The 13,839-nt window shown below is 44.5% G+C and overlaps 1 protein-coding gene across 3 annotated transcripts in view; it reads right to left on the bottom strand.

The window, feature by feature from the left end:
• The window catches only part of LRRC8D (leucine rich repeat containing 8 VRAC subunit D), a 52,512-nt gene extending 42,957 nt beyond the window's left edge, over positions 1–9,555 (bottom strand). For 2 of the 3 annotated variants that reach the window (XM_063407473.1, XM_063407472.1), the window contains exon 1: positions 9,319–9,553. The gene's annotated coding sequence lies outside the window, so the exon portion shown is untranslated. Of the gene's footprint in view, positions 1–9,318 lie in introns of all 3 variants that reach the window. The other variant, XM_063407474.1, reaches the window with a different exon arrangement.
• Positions 9,556–13,839: the final 4,284 nt, after the last annotated feature.

Below are 13,839 nucleotides of genomic sequence, written 5' to 3'. Positions count from 1 at the left end.
GCAGTGCATAAGCAGATGTTTGGGCAATGCCAGAACCAGTGAAGGATTCTTCCCCGCAGTTCTTACCACAAAAATTCTCATGGATTTTGTTCCAAATCCCATTTGACAAATTCTCACTTTATGCTACTTCCCTCACCTCCCTCTCCCACTTTTGAAGTGACAACTTCAATTTATTAAAACAAAGCAACATCTTTGTTACAGAAACATGTGCTTTGGTACAAGGATACACACCCACTGGTATAGCCAGTATGTGGGACTGTGGCTATGAAGCAGATTAAACAAGAAGCACATGCACCACTTCTCTCTTAACCTCATCCCCTCTGGCACTCACTCACTTAGTACTTTTCTTTCAGGGCCCTACAGTGTAGGGGAAGACACCACATTTCCATTGGGGTGTTGGCATCAGCCAGTGCCAATTTCATCTGAATCACAGCCAGGCACTTGGCACTTCAGGCACAACACCTGCAGCCTCCAAATGCCACGTCCTCGATACAGTCGCCTACATGTGGCTGCCTCCATTTGTACAGTCACTTGATCAAATATCCTTTCCATTAAGGAAAACAGTACTTCTGGTGCTTTTAACAGGAAAATAATAATTGTTAACGGAGTGAAAAAAAAAAACAACCCTGAACAATGCACTTAGAACAAATCACTACAAATTCTGTAAAGAAAGGAAAAGAAGGGAAGTCACAGTATTTGGGGGAAGAAGTAGAGATTTTGGGAAAAAAACCCCAACAACCCCAGCTAATTAAATAATTAAGCTGTTCCAGTCACTAGAGATTTAATTTCAGCACAACTGAATAATTCTCTGCATATATCTCCAAGTACCTAGACAACAGCAGACATTTGACAATCTCTTCAGTTAAAATGCCATCTTCCTCCCTTGCTGCTGCATGAGAAAAACAACAAACCAGCACATAGGAAGAGTGTCAAGCCATCAAGAGAGAAGAAAAACTCCAGCACACGTACATACTGTAGAAATACTGTCAAAAGTAGCATGTAACCTAACCAGATAAATACCAGATTTTGTTGCTATCTCTGACTAAGTTTGCAATTAGCTGAAGCTGATTTGTGGCCACCCTGCTGCTTAACATTCCTGCTCTCTCCATGGTGTGTGCCTGGGAAAGGCATCTTGCCCAAGCAGAGGGTGGGCTGGAAGTCAGGACTTCCCCTTTCAACAGCAGGGCAAGCTCAAATTTGCTCCAGCTGGTCTTGAAACCACACTCCCCTTGGAAAGCACCTTAGGCACTGCTCCTGCTACATGGGAGCCAACAGGATCCCACTGCCACTCCCTGCAGAGTTCATTGTCCATTCTAGGGCCTTGCTGCAGCTTTTCATATGACACCCAACACCCTGTTTAATTTGGGAGCTCCCTGTAATTCCTCCCTTCTCTTGGTGGCCACCTCCTCTTGGCTCATCCAGGAGCCAGAGGCTGTGTGCAAACTCCTCCCCACTTCCTCTCTTCTGCTGCAGACAGCAGGAATATAGCACAGACATCAACAAATCAAACCTTGCTGGTCAAGCAAGCAAAACAACTCACTGCTACAGCTAAGTCATTGTTAGACCCACAGGCAGTACAAGGGGCTGCTGCTGGTAGCTCTGGTATTACACTCTTTAGCAGATAGCAAACCAGACATAAGGTTTTACAAGTTCAAACAGCAAACAGGTAAATAATCAGACACTGAAGAAGTCTGGATATGGACGAGGTGACAGAAATCAGCACCTCTGAGAGTGTGGAGGGCCACCATGCTCTCTTCATGCACAAAAGGAACAGCAGAGGAGGAGTACTCTGCCCCTCATACTGACCAGCTGCACACTGGCTGTTTCCAGGCTGTTGGGCCACTGTGCACATGGACAGACAACAATCAAAATACAGAGGAGGCCCATGCAAACAATTAGTCAAAACCACGCTTATATTAATTCAACCCATTAGCTTCAGGTACCCATTACATTCCATGCAATGAATTTTTTCAAATACTTTGCTTTCAAGCTGACTCCAAACAGGGAAAACTTGGCCATTCTACTGTAAGCATGAAAGCCTTGCTTCCGGACTGAGGCATCCTCAAGCAGAATTCAAACACCTTCCACTTGCAGAACAGTATATATAATCTCATGCTTTATAATTCTATGTTATATTTACTCACACTTCTCTCCACAGTTTTGTTATCTCCTTTTCTTTGCCTCACCATTACTATTTTCTTTTGTATTTCTGCATGTTTCTCATATTTTTATTTTTAGGCTTTACTATCTCTGTTCTCCTGTAACTGCGGCCTCAGTGGTTTCTTTCTTTAAAATCTGTTTGGGTTAAACTGAGCAATGCTAATAAAGACATTCTCAAATTCACCTTTCAATATAAGCACATTTTAAATTAACTTTCACCAAAAATAAACATGGCATAAATACAAGTTTTAAACACTGGAAAAAGAATCTTGCCCAAACCTGTTCATTTTTCACTTTTCTGAATGATTATTAGCACAATTTTGTTTCTCTCAATCCACTCCTTTTTCTAAGAACACTTTTCTTCTATTTTTTCTTCTATTACTCTTCTGTTAGACACTTTCCTACCCACTTTTCACTGGGACACTGGTACTGGTTAAACTCACAATTTCTGCAGCACCAATAAGCCTTTATGTATCTACATTCCTCCACTTCCTTGTTTCCAGAGCAAATAGATTTGTTGTCAGAAGGATAAAAAAGGAGAGGAGCAAAACTACCAAGCCAGTTTTCCCTTTCTCTCTACTATCAAGGCCAACAAGGCAAAACTGTGAAGAAATTTAGTATGGGTTATAAACCAGCAAACATTACTTAAAAAAACCCCTCACGTGCATGATAAGTTTCATTTCCCTTTTGTCAGTTCCTCTGCTGAACTACATAGGTTAGGCTTTGTTTCTTAATTTAATTAGTCAGAAAGTAAGTACACAAAAGTTCTGGATGTCAGCCATCGAGAGGAACCCGGTACGTGGATTTCTCAGTTTGTGTTTTTAACCACTGTCAGATTAACCATGAAGTTTGGCCCCTCCATGCATCCTTGATGAAGGCAATTGCTAATGCATGTGGAAAGTGTAACCATAATGGTGCCTGGAAACAAGGCGAGCCAGGGCACTACCTCGAACACTGCTCCCTCAAGTTCTAACGTGAGACTGTCAGACCAAAGCAATTCCTAACCTCCCTTCCCACGATCTGTACACAAACCACCATTTACAAACATGCAATATGCACTTCTTTCTTCCCCATTATTCATTGGTATTTGCATTGGTTTAGTGGACAAATTTATACAGAACAATCCAAACTACATCAGCTTAACACTGTGTCCCTCAGTGCAGGACTGCAAAGGAAACAAAATGTCTATTACATAACACTTCAGTATAAAATATTAATTTTCACAGAGAAAGCTCTTGAACCAAAAGGTTATTTTCAATGATTAACAGATCGGTGTTGTATAAGCTTGGTTATTTATTCAGTGTATTTGAGACAGATAACAAACCATACATTTCATTGACATAACATGAAAAAAAATCAACTTTTTATGTGCACATATCAAAATATATCCATCCCTAGCACACACAGATTCAGCAAGCCTGCACTGGGATAATTGCAGGCATCAGCATTATTATACAAGTTCTCACACCAGCTGAAAGCATAAGCATAAGCTTCCCTTCCTTCCTACCCTGCAATGGATGAAGAATAGGTAAATATTCAGACATCATAGTCACATACATATCCCATGCACTTGTTCTGTCCTTAAAGCTATAATCTCAGGTTGGAAAATCACTGTAGAAAGAGTAACGTGCTTCAGCATTTTTTCCATACAAAAAAATCCCCATTTTTAACAGGCATGTTGGTATCTGTACCATTGGCCAGACTTGAAAACACTAGAGGTGTGGCAGCCCTGGCTCCTGTAGGACCCAAGGGCAATCAGGAATATCTTTTATAAAGAAACTTATCTTAATGCTGACTTGTAAAGAATGAAGTTCAAGAGACGAAAAAAAGACGAACCTGTATCTTGGCTCTGACTGTGTAGCCATTAGGTTGCATGAGGACAGGTAGGAGCCTGTCTCACTGCTTCATCAGAAGGACTCTAGAGAGCCTTCATGTCTGGGGTTTTTCCCTTCTCTGTGCATCTTTACCCAATGAATGCAGGGAGGGGGCTCATCTTGAGCATCACTGTCTCCAGCAGATGGTCTCATCATACTCACCAGCTCCAAGTGAGTGCCAAAGGTAAGACAGCTAAAACAGCAACAGACACTTTGGTCTGCCTCATCCATGGTCTAACCATGCAAGGGGAAACTGTCAGCAGATACAATTCAGATAGAAAAATCTCGAGCAAATGAACAGAGAGATTTTGTAACTCCAATTTGAGAACTGTGCATTTTTTCTCAAATTTATATGCACAGCAAACAGTCTGAAGAGGTATCTGACAGGAAAAGGTAACAACAGCATTTAATTATCTGCAGCACCCACCCCTTAGATCTGAGAAATCTTCCACTGCAATTTGCTGGTCTTCAAAGACCAGCATCTTAAGATAGAACACCTGAGATGCCTAACTTTTGACAAGAAGATTATATACAGAGGTTTGTTGTGGGTTGTTTTTTTTTTTTTTTTTAACACTAACAAGGAGCAAAGTAGTTCACAAGAATCAGACTATTCCTTCTTCTGCTGACCACACAATACAAAAGGCAAGACCATGATGAATAAACACAAATGCTATCCTCACCCACTGCTGGATGCCACATGCTTTCAGCCTGGTTATTTCTTTCTGCTTCTTAATCAGAGTTATCTTCAACAAAAAAGGGCCTCCAAAATGAAAACATACCTGAGCAACAACTATCTTTCCTCCTCCCTAAGGGTGGCTGTATTTTACCCCACCACTGCTTCTCAAGTCTTGAATGTTGCAACTACTTCAGTCTCGGAACAAATCAATTCCAAGGAAAGAGCTCAAGTGGAAAGAAGGAAAATTAGTATGAGGCTACATGAACAATATGGTTTTATATCCTGATTTATACTTGAAGAGGGAGAAAAAGTAAGGTATTTCTTTCATAACAGTTCTAACAAACGAGTCCTTGGTGCAGCCATCCTCACTTCCCATATTACTGCTTGCCTCCAAATGCTGGGCAAAAGTGGCATTTTGCTGGCTTGATTTCAAGAAAACAAGCTTTCTCCTTCCAAGGATATCTCCCTGAACATTCTGGCAGCTGCTACATGAATGTCTTTTAACTTCTCTTCCTATCAATTTCCCGAAGGGGGACAAGAACCTGTTCTTGCTACAGCTGAAGAGAACATAGAAACAAATGAAAAGAGCTTCAACTTTTAATTACATAAATTTGTGGTAAGAGATAGATCGAAGCAGTGTCAGTTAAAATTTATCATGTGGAAATTAGTATTACTGACAGCATTAGGTGCCAACTTGACTTGTGACGCACTTTTCTTTTTAACATGCCAAACCCAAGATGATTCTCAAGACGTTAAACCCTAGAAATACCGGCTTTGTTTTTTCCTTCGTTTGTTTGTAATCTCTGAGGGAAGAAATGGTTTGGCAAGCAATTCTTACCTAGTCTTTGGTTATATGGTTAAAAGAAAATTGTACTCAATTTGCTTCAACCAAAAGATCTTGAGTCAAACACATCCCCAAAGCAAGCAAGCAAGTCAAACTTTAAAAACGTAGCTCACAGCGTTCTCAAGGCTAGAGGCTCAGGAAGCCTTGGAACCCTAATTACCATTGCTTTCACAAAACATAATGCTAGTGGCTGCTAGAAAACTGCATTTCAGAAATACCTTTCTTCATATTTCTGCCCCGAGTGGACCCACAGCAGCTCATCATCACAGCCAAGAACAAACACTTCCAAGATCACCCCAGAAAGCCTCACGCATGCATGTGGACTCATGAAATTATACACACGTGGAAAATTAGTCATGGACGCAAGTCTTTGCATGGTGAAGTCCACAGACTTTTCACTGCTTGTTAAAAAAATGTATTTAAAATGTCAGTTATGCAAAAGCCCAGACAAGTCTTTATCTAAATGTAAGGTTTCTGGGAAAAAATATTTCCATTTTTCTTAATACAGCAATAGCTTTTTCTTTTTATGTTGGTTAGGATATAATCTTCCCACTACCAAGAGACAATAAAAAATAAAACAGAAAAGAGAACTGTGCAGCCCTGTTTCAATGTTAGCAAGAAATCGAAGAATTTAAATATCAGAAACTGAAATAATAAGTTTTGTTCTTTCCATTCAATGCTGCTGTGCTATTATATGTAATACCTGAGTATAACAAATATTGCTAATTGTGTTTTATGATATTCAGGGATCTACAGCAACTTCGTGAATTGGAAGATAAAGACTGCTTTTTTTGAAAGGAAATGAAAACCTTCAGAGTTCATTATTTTATGAAATACTCATCCTGGAACTCCTGGATTTTTTTTGGCATCCAGTTGAGAAACTTGTTTACCGATTCCCTCATGTTCCCCCATTTGTGACTCAAACTACTTCTCAGCAAAACAGCCTTCAGCAGCCCCACAGAGACCAAGTGCTCCAAGCCTCAGGACACTACTCAGAGGTCCCAGTGTCCATGTACCTGTGGCAGAAGCCCTTCTCTCGGGGGTGCGGGGAAAGCACAGGGAGCCCCGGGGCTGAGTGCTGAGTCAGCCTCTGTCTGCACAGCAGCCCAAGCCAGCCCTCGAGTGCAGCACAGCAGCAGGACCTGACGCAGCCACCAGAGAACACACGGCAGGTTAGAAACCCAGCCTGTGTGCAGGGCCTGATTCAAAATCCACTACTGTCACTGCCTTTAACAGGCTTCGAATGGGACCTCGATACACAGAAGAAATGGGAAGACCTAGAGAATTTAAAAGAACCAACTTCAACCCAGGAAACCTCTCATAAAATTGCGCCAAGCCACAACACACTGCAAGTGTGTTAGCTGGAAGTGCTTTTGACCACAGGGATGGACATAGCCTTTTCTCCACTAGCCTTTATTCTCTTATCCTCCTGTCACTGGCAGGACTTATTGCAAGCCCAACACAAACAGCATTAGCTTTTTTCCTCCCTGTCCAGGCATGCAGTCATGAAAACTGTCCATGAACAGGAGGCAGAGCTGTGGTATCTCTGTACCACCACTTATGTATTGCTACATAAGAGAAGGAGGCAACTGGCACAAAGAGCTAAAAAAGAACTGGAATATAAGAACTACATTTCAGGTGTACAGCTATGTGTTAGTACAATGTTCACTAGTTAATCTTTCCAGGGCAAGCACCCAGGAGCTTTCACTCTCTCTGCATTGTTATTATAAAGGTTGGCTCCTATTAATGATTACCTTCCTCTGACTGCAGCACACAGCCTTTCTTCGTTGCTGGTACTGCTGCTTAGAATTCCTTTCCCAGATCTCAACACTCTGGACAGATTACCATCCCCTCAAAGATGTCAGGGTTGGTAAAGCTCCATTGTGCATACCTGGATCTTACAAAACAAATGACAGCTTAACGCTGCTCCCTTCCCCACATAACCTCACACAGCCATTGTAAACTTTAAATCTTTTGTGTTGAAGTAATCACAATTACAAATAACAGCATCTATTTAATATTCCCTGCTATTATGTGCAAGAAAACAAACACAGCAAACAGACAAGTGTTTTTGACACTAAGCAAGATACAGGCAAAACACCAAATGAGTTTACTATAAAGGCAATGCCTGCCTAGAAACACAGGAGAAAACCCTGTAAAAAAATATAGCCACAGAACCATATTCCTAGGTCAGGACCCCATAAATCAGTTTCAACTAACAATAAAAGGTTTATAGGGCATTTGTAAGGCACAAAGAATGTCTAGGATCCTGGCCTCAACTCAAGTAAGGTTTGGTGAATTAATTTAAGATGGCAATCAAGAGCAAATAACACAACACTAACCTTACCCTAAGTTTCAAGAAAGATGGTTTCCTTTGCCTCAAGGAAGAGATGAGAGAGAAAAAAAAAATGAAACACCACCACCACTACCAACAAGCAAGACAGAAATAAAAGAAAAAACAAACAAACAAAGACCAAATCCACAAACAAACAAAAAAAAACCACCACAGAGAAAGGGACTTAGCTGCCCTGTCATGAGAGTGCTTTTTTGATAGCTCAGAGCTGTAGGTTTAAAATCTCAGCCCTGTTCATGCAAATTTCTCGCATCCTAAAGCAAGATCTCCCAAACAAGCAGGCATTGTCACTCCCCACCTTCAGTTTTAGAGACAGAAAATACTACCCTTTCCTATCACGGTGACAGACATAATGCAGAAAAAACCCAATACTTCCCTGCAGTTCTTGGGGATTTTTTAAAGCTGTAACTGGCAAAGCTTATGAGTAGCAGGTACCCCAAAGTGCTCTCTGCACCAGCAGCTAAGTCAAGTAAAGCACCACTTTCAGCACCACCATTACAGGAAGTACTGCTAAGACTTATCCACCAAACAACACCATCACCACTACCGTCCTCCATTTTCAAGTCTGAGTAACCTATCTCATGGCTCTCACACACTGGGAACGTCCAGAGGAGAAAGTGCCACGGGCTGCGGGCGTGCTGTAAAGGCAGAGCCTCAATCCCCCCACTGACCGTAGACCAGCTCCCCTAAAGGATGCTGGGCAAGTCACAAGCCTTCTGCGCCTGAATTCGTGTTTGTTTAAGAGCAGTGGCAGCACTTGTGACCGGGGGAAATGGAGGTTGCAAGACAGGAGCTGCAGTGCCAAGCTCAGGGATCTTATAGGAGCGGGAGTCGGTATTGCCACGTACTGGGGAGCAGCGGGAAGGGAGGAGACGCGCCTCGAAAAAACAGAGATGGTAATCTGACGGGCTGGTTCTGCCCTGAAGATGTGCTTTATTGACCGGCTGGGCCCGGTTAATCTGCGTGTGCTGTAATACGAAGCACAGCTGACCCCACACAAAAGCCGCACAGCTGGCGGCCCCCAAACGGGCCGGATCCAAGCCCACTGGCCTCGAAAGGGGCTCGCAGTTCCAGCCGCATTCCCCAGCACCACGCCGTAGTCCCAGACCCGCCGCCGGCCCCCCGCCCATGCGGGCACGCCGTGCGCGGATGCGCATCCCGCGGGGGAACGGCGCGGCGAGCGCGGCCGCCCCCGGGGTCGCGCCTCGGCTGTGCCGCCTCGGCACACCGGCGCTGGCGGCAGCACCAGCGAACCGGCGCAGGCCGGTCTGCACGCAGAGAAAGATAAAGAGAAGCGCGACGGAAAGCGCGGGGAGGGAGCGGCAGGGGTGCCGGCGAAGATGCCGCCCCCTCCCCGCGGCCGCTCCGCCGCCTGCCCGACCGCCTCCCGCCGGCCCCGCGCTCGCCTCACCTCAGGGCCGGCTCTGCGGGCTGCGGACCCCGAGAGCCGCCCGGCCGAGCCGAGCCGAACCGAGCCGAGCCGTGCGTGCGGCGGGGGCGCAGAGCTTCTCGGCGGCGGTCAGTCCCGCGGCGTTGCCATGCGGGCGGGCAGAGGCGGGGCGGGCTCGGCTCCTAGCAGCGTCCTGCGGCGCGCACCCGCATGGCTCGGCGTGCGGACAGCACCGGCTGCCGGCAGCGGCGGGGCCGGCGGGGCGGCGGCCAATGGCTCCCGCGGCGCCGCGCATGTGAGGGCCGGGCCGGGCCGGCCCCGCCCGCTCGCCCCCCGCGCAGCCGCCGCGCTCAGGTGCCGCGGGCCGGGGCCGGCAGCCGCGGGCGCTGCGCGCTCGGATGGGGCCGCGGCGGCAGCGGAGCGCGCGGTGTTCTCGGTGCGCAGGTAAATGGAACGTGCTGCGTCAGCCAAATAAAACAGCGACAAGTTCCAATCGCGTGGCTTCATTATTAAAATGTTTAAGTTGTTTTGTTTATCTTGAGCCCTTGAGGGAACAAAAAGTCGAAGACAGCTTTTGCTTGGGCGGGGGGCGGCACCGCTGGGATGGCAGGGACGGATTCCTCCACGGCGGCTCCAGAGGCTGAATACAGGACACTGAGGAAGGAGCGGAACTGACCCTGATCCTCGCCCCGAAATCCACTAGAAATGTTTTTTTCCCTCCGTTCACTGAAAAGCCACCGATATCCTTAAACATCTCTTGAACACTGAGCCGACACGTTACCAGACCTGCGGGTCTTCTTAACTAGATATAATCTATTACCTTTGAAAATATACGGGTCTTGCTCAAGAATAGAATTAAAAAAAAAAAAAAAAGATACGAGCTCATCTTTCCCATATTTTATTTCCTCCCCATGTTTTCAAGAACTGTAGGAAATGGGAAGTGATCTTTTGGTTCTTGTTCAGAATAGCTTTATGGCCCTTTAAAGATTGAGAATTTCCCCTGTACATTTTTAGATGCATTTTTAATCCGACCTTCTGGTCTAAACGACTGTATGATTTATCTAAGGTTACAGATGAAAGCACTTCTTAGCCACAATTCACTTCTGAGACCAGAAAAAACCAGGCCAGCTTGTCCTGCTGAGAAGCTGTTCGGCACTATTTTCATACCAGAGTTTTCATCTGGTGGGGAATTTTAGCAGAGCTCAGATTTAGTCTAATGAGCTGTCAATCATTTTAAGCTTTGATTTTTAATACCTTCATTTGGCCTTTTAGTTATTTTCTTCCCTGAGATCATCACCACTTGTGTTATTTTTGGCCAGCATTTTAGACCTCACTGTTTTCTCAATAAGGTGATTTTATTACCTATTTACTTATTTCTGCTCTGACCCAGTGGCCAAGGCACACAGGGTGTGTAATACCGGGGCTCCTTGGTGAGGGAGGGTTAATAGAGGTAAAAGCAGTCCAATCTGGTAAACATCAAGGCAAGTGAAAACAGATAATAACAAGAGCTGCTGGCCGGGAAATCCTGACTCGAAGGCAGCTGGCAGAGCAAATCAGGCGGAAGAAAAAAGGATTTTTTTCAGATGCCAGAGCTGGTCAGAGCTGGCTGAGTCCACATTCACTTAGCAATCAAGATACTTTGCCAAGCTGAGGCACACCAGCAAAACAAACAAATGGCTCTGGAGACCTGAGAGAGAAGACACCTGGAACTGGGCAGATCCAGATCCAATTAAGATTCCCTTTCCAACAGGGCAAATACAAGCGTGAAGGGCTTACCTCCTACAGAACATATGCTGGGTTGCTTGTTTGGTTTTTATTTTGGTTTGGTTTGGGTTTTTTCCCCCTTGTTTTGGTATGTATTTAAAGGTAACACAAATGGGTTTTAATTTAAACCTCTCTACACCCTCTCTTTAAAGCCTCTGTAGTAGAGACCTCTTCAGGTTTGGTCTTTCCCAGGCTCATGTCTAAGTACTTCTAGGCAGCTCTTTTTAGATTGCTGGTTTTGGCTCTGACCACCTAGGACATACTAAGGTGGGACAGAAAAGAGAGGAGAAGAATTATAAATCTAAAAGAGCTCAATCTGGGGCAAATAAAAATCCCAACTGTTCTGTTATCCTGCTGTAGTCTATAGGCAAAAGTACAAGTCAGCCAACCCCAAGTTGCTCCATGTGACAGAAAAGATGCCAGAAAACAGAGGCTGTGGGGGAAAATGGCTCTTTTCCACTTGCACAATTTGGACATTGTCCCTTTACAATTAAATAAACTAATATTGTTATTTTGATTTGTGGCTCAGATAACTGAGTGATTACATTAACAAGCAATAGCAATGCAGCCATATGCCTCACAGGATAAACCAATCCTGTTTGGTTTTACAATGGCATTTTCGTTTCAATTTTTCAAATTCCATAACCTTGAGTACCCACATATGTCATATTTTTCAATCTTATTGTTATTCTCATATCATTAAAAATTTTTAGAAAATATCAGCACTCCGAGTTAGGGTCTTGGCCAGGTTGAAAGCTGGCCATTTATTCTGAGATTATTTCCAGTACTTTCCTTCTTTCACTCAATCAGCCATACTGTGCATCTCAGATATACCTGCATGACATTGTCCAGCAGGTGTCCAAGTTCAGTCTAAGGAAGCCAGCTGCAAAAGGAACACCAGCAGAAGGTAAACATAAGGAAGAGATGGTGTCAAAAATAGAGTGTGCCAGTGGTTCCTCAGAAAACAGTGAGAAAATTCCTGAGAAAAATACTGAGAAATATTTCAGGCCTTGCATTGAGTGAGCTGACAAATTTTTCTCCCAAATAAATTTAAGATGAAGAGAAATTTTGATATTGTGGATTAGACAAGATAACCTTTAAAGATGCCCTCCAACCCAAACTGTTCTATGATTCTATGATTAAGAAGTAGATAGGTAGTAGTTACTTGGGAAGAAGGGTGGATGGCTATCTAGAAGATAGACACAGGCAAGGAATTGGCTTTCCCCTCTCCAGAAACAGGGCGATTTGGCTTCATGGAATAGGCAAAGCACGAAGGGGGAGACTCCAGTTTAAATAAGGAGGAAGATGCATATGAGTCACTTCTTTTGGCTACTAGCCGCCTGTTTTCAAGAAAGAGCGTTTCCAAGTGCTGAACAGCTCAGGCTGTGGTGTTCACCCAGGACACGTGTGCAGGAAGATGGGGCTGGGGGTGCAGTCAGACTGAGCCCTGATCTGCCACTGCCACCCCCTACGACCATTCCTGCCACCCCTGTGCCACACGCCCACCGTAGTGGCAGCAAGGCTGACTTGCCAGGGAAAACTGGGCCATGTGTTGGCAGCTGGTTTATTGTCCTGCACGCAGATGTTGGCACGGGCCTGCTGTGCATATGCCCACAGCTGGCTGTGAGAGCCTGCTGCAGGGAGAGGCAGCCTGCGGTGCGGGCCTCAAGGGCTCTGCTCTTCCAGAGAGGAGAGGGAAGGAGAAGCCCGAGGGCTGTGATCCTGTGCTACCAGACTGCTGCAGCTCAGTCTGCCCCATCGCCAGGACAAATTGCCAAAGCTTTCAGAAAGTCTAATCAAATTATCAGACAATCCTCCTTTACATACATTTTTACTGACAATCCCAAGGATTTTGAAGAAAAGAAAAAAAGCACATTTTTCCAATATAAAAAGCCTTGCAAAACCCTGTCCCTACTAGGTTCATCTGTAATTCCACCTTTTTTTTTTAATTCCTGCTAACCAACTTTCTTCACATTATATAACTCCATTATAAACAATTTTTCTAAAGATGCTTTTCTACTATGCTTGTCTTCAAATACCTGGCACAACAGCCTCTGTATAAAAACACAGTGACTCTTGGAGGGCTGGCAAGCCAGCCTATTCTGGCTGGGATTCTCCCAACTTCTGAACTTCTTGGATGGAAAAATAATCACTGCTTACCTTGTCCTTGTGCTGAAAAAAGGAGTGAATGACTGTTTTAGATAAACAGCAGTTTGCTTACATACAGAACTCCACAATGTGCTCACTAATTCTTTTATTTCATTTGTGATAATATGTCAGCCACCCAATGTGCAGTTCCATTTCTAAAAATTTGGGGGATGCGGTCTCATCCTTAGCAAGTGCCTTTGTATTTTGAAACAAGAGCAGCACTCATGATGGTGTGCACTGCAAGCAACGTGTGTTATCACACTGCAACTCAGCAAAGTTTTTCAAGTGATGGCAGGAACACATCCTGGCTGCTTCTGATTACACAGAAGACCTAGTTTTCATGAGTTCTCAAATTTCATCCAGTGGATACACAAACAGATGGCCAATCTGTTTCATTTTGTAGTTATCAATAAAGGACTACAAAGTCACAAAACACAGAGCATCATATGAGATGGGAGGCATGGCAGGAAGGCCATAAACTGAGCTGCAAGCAAACCTGCCCTTCACCCTGGCAGCTTGCCAGGGCAGGACTTTATTTTAGCATAAGCAAGAATATGGTTGTGCATTGCTTGGCCAGCCCAAGAGAGAGCCTGTGTCAGTCAAATGGTAACACGGATCTGTATGCTCAGA

The sequence above is a fragment of the Prinia subflava genome, chromosome 10, assembly GCF_021018805.1.
Source record: "Prinia subflava isolate CZ2003 ecotype Zambia chromosome 10, Cam_Psub_1.2, whole genome shotgun sequence".
Classification (NCBI taxonomy): domain Eukaryota; kingdom Metazoa; phylum Chordata; class Aves; order Passeriformes; family Cisticolidae; genus Prinia; species Prinia subflava.
The sequence above is the reverse complement of the archived record's forward strand: the minus strand, read 5'-3'. Positions and strand labels throughout refer to the sequence as shown.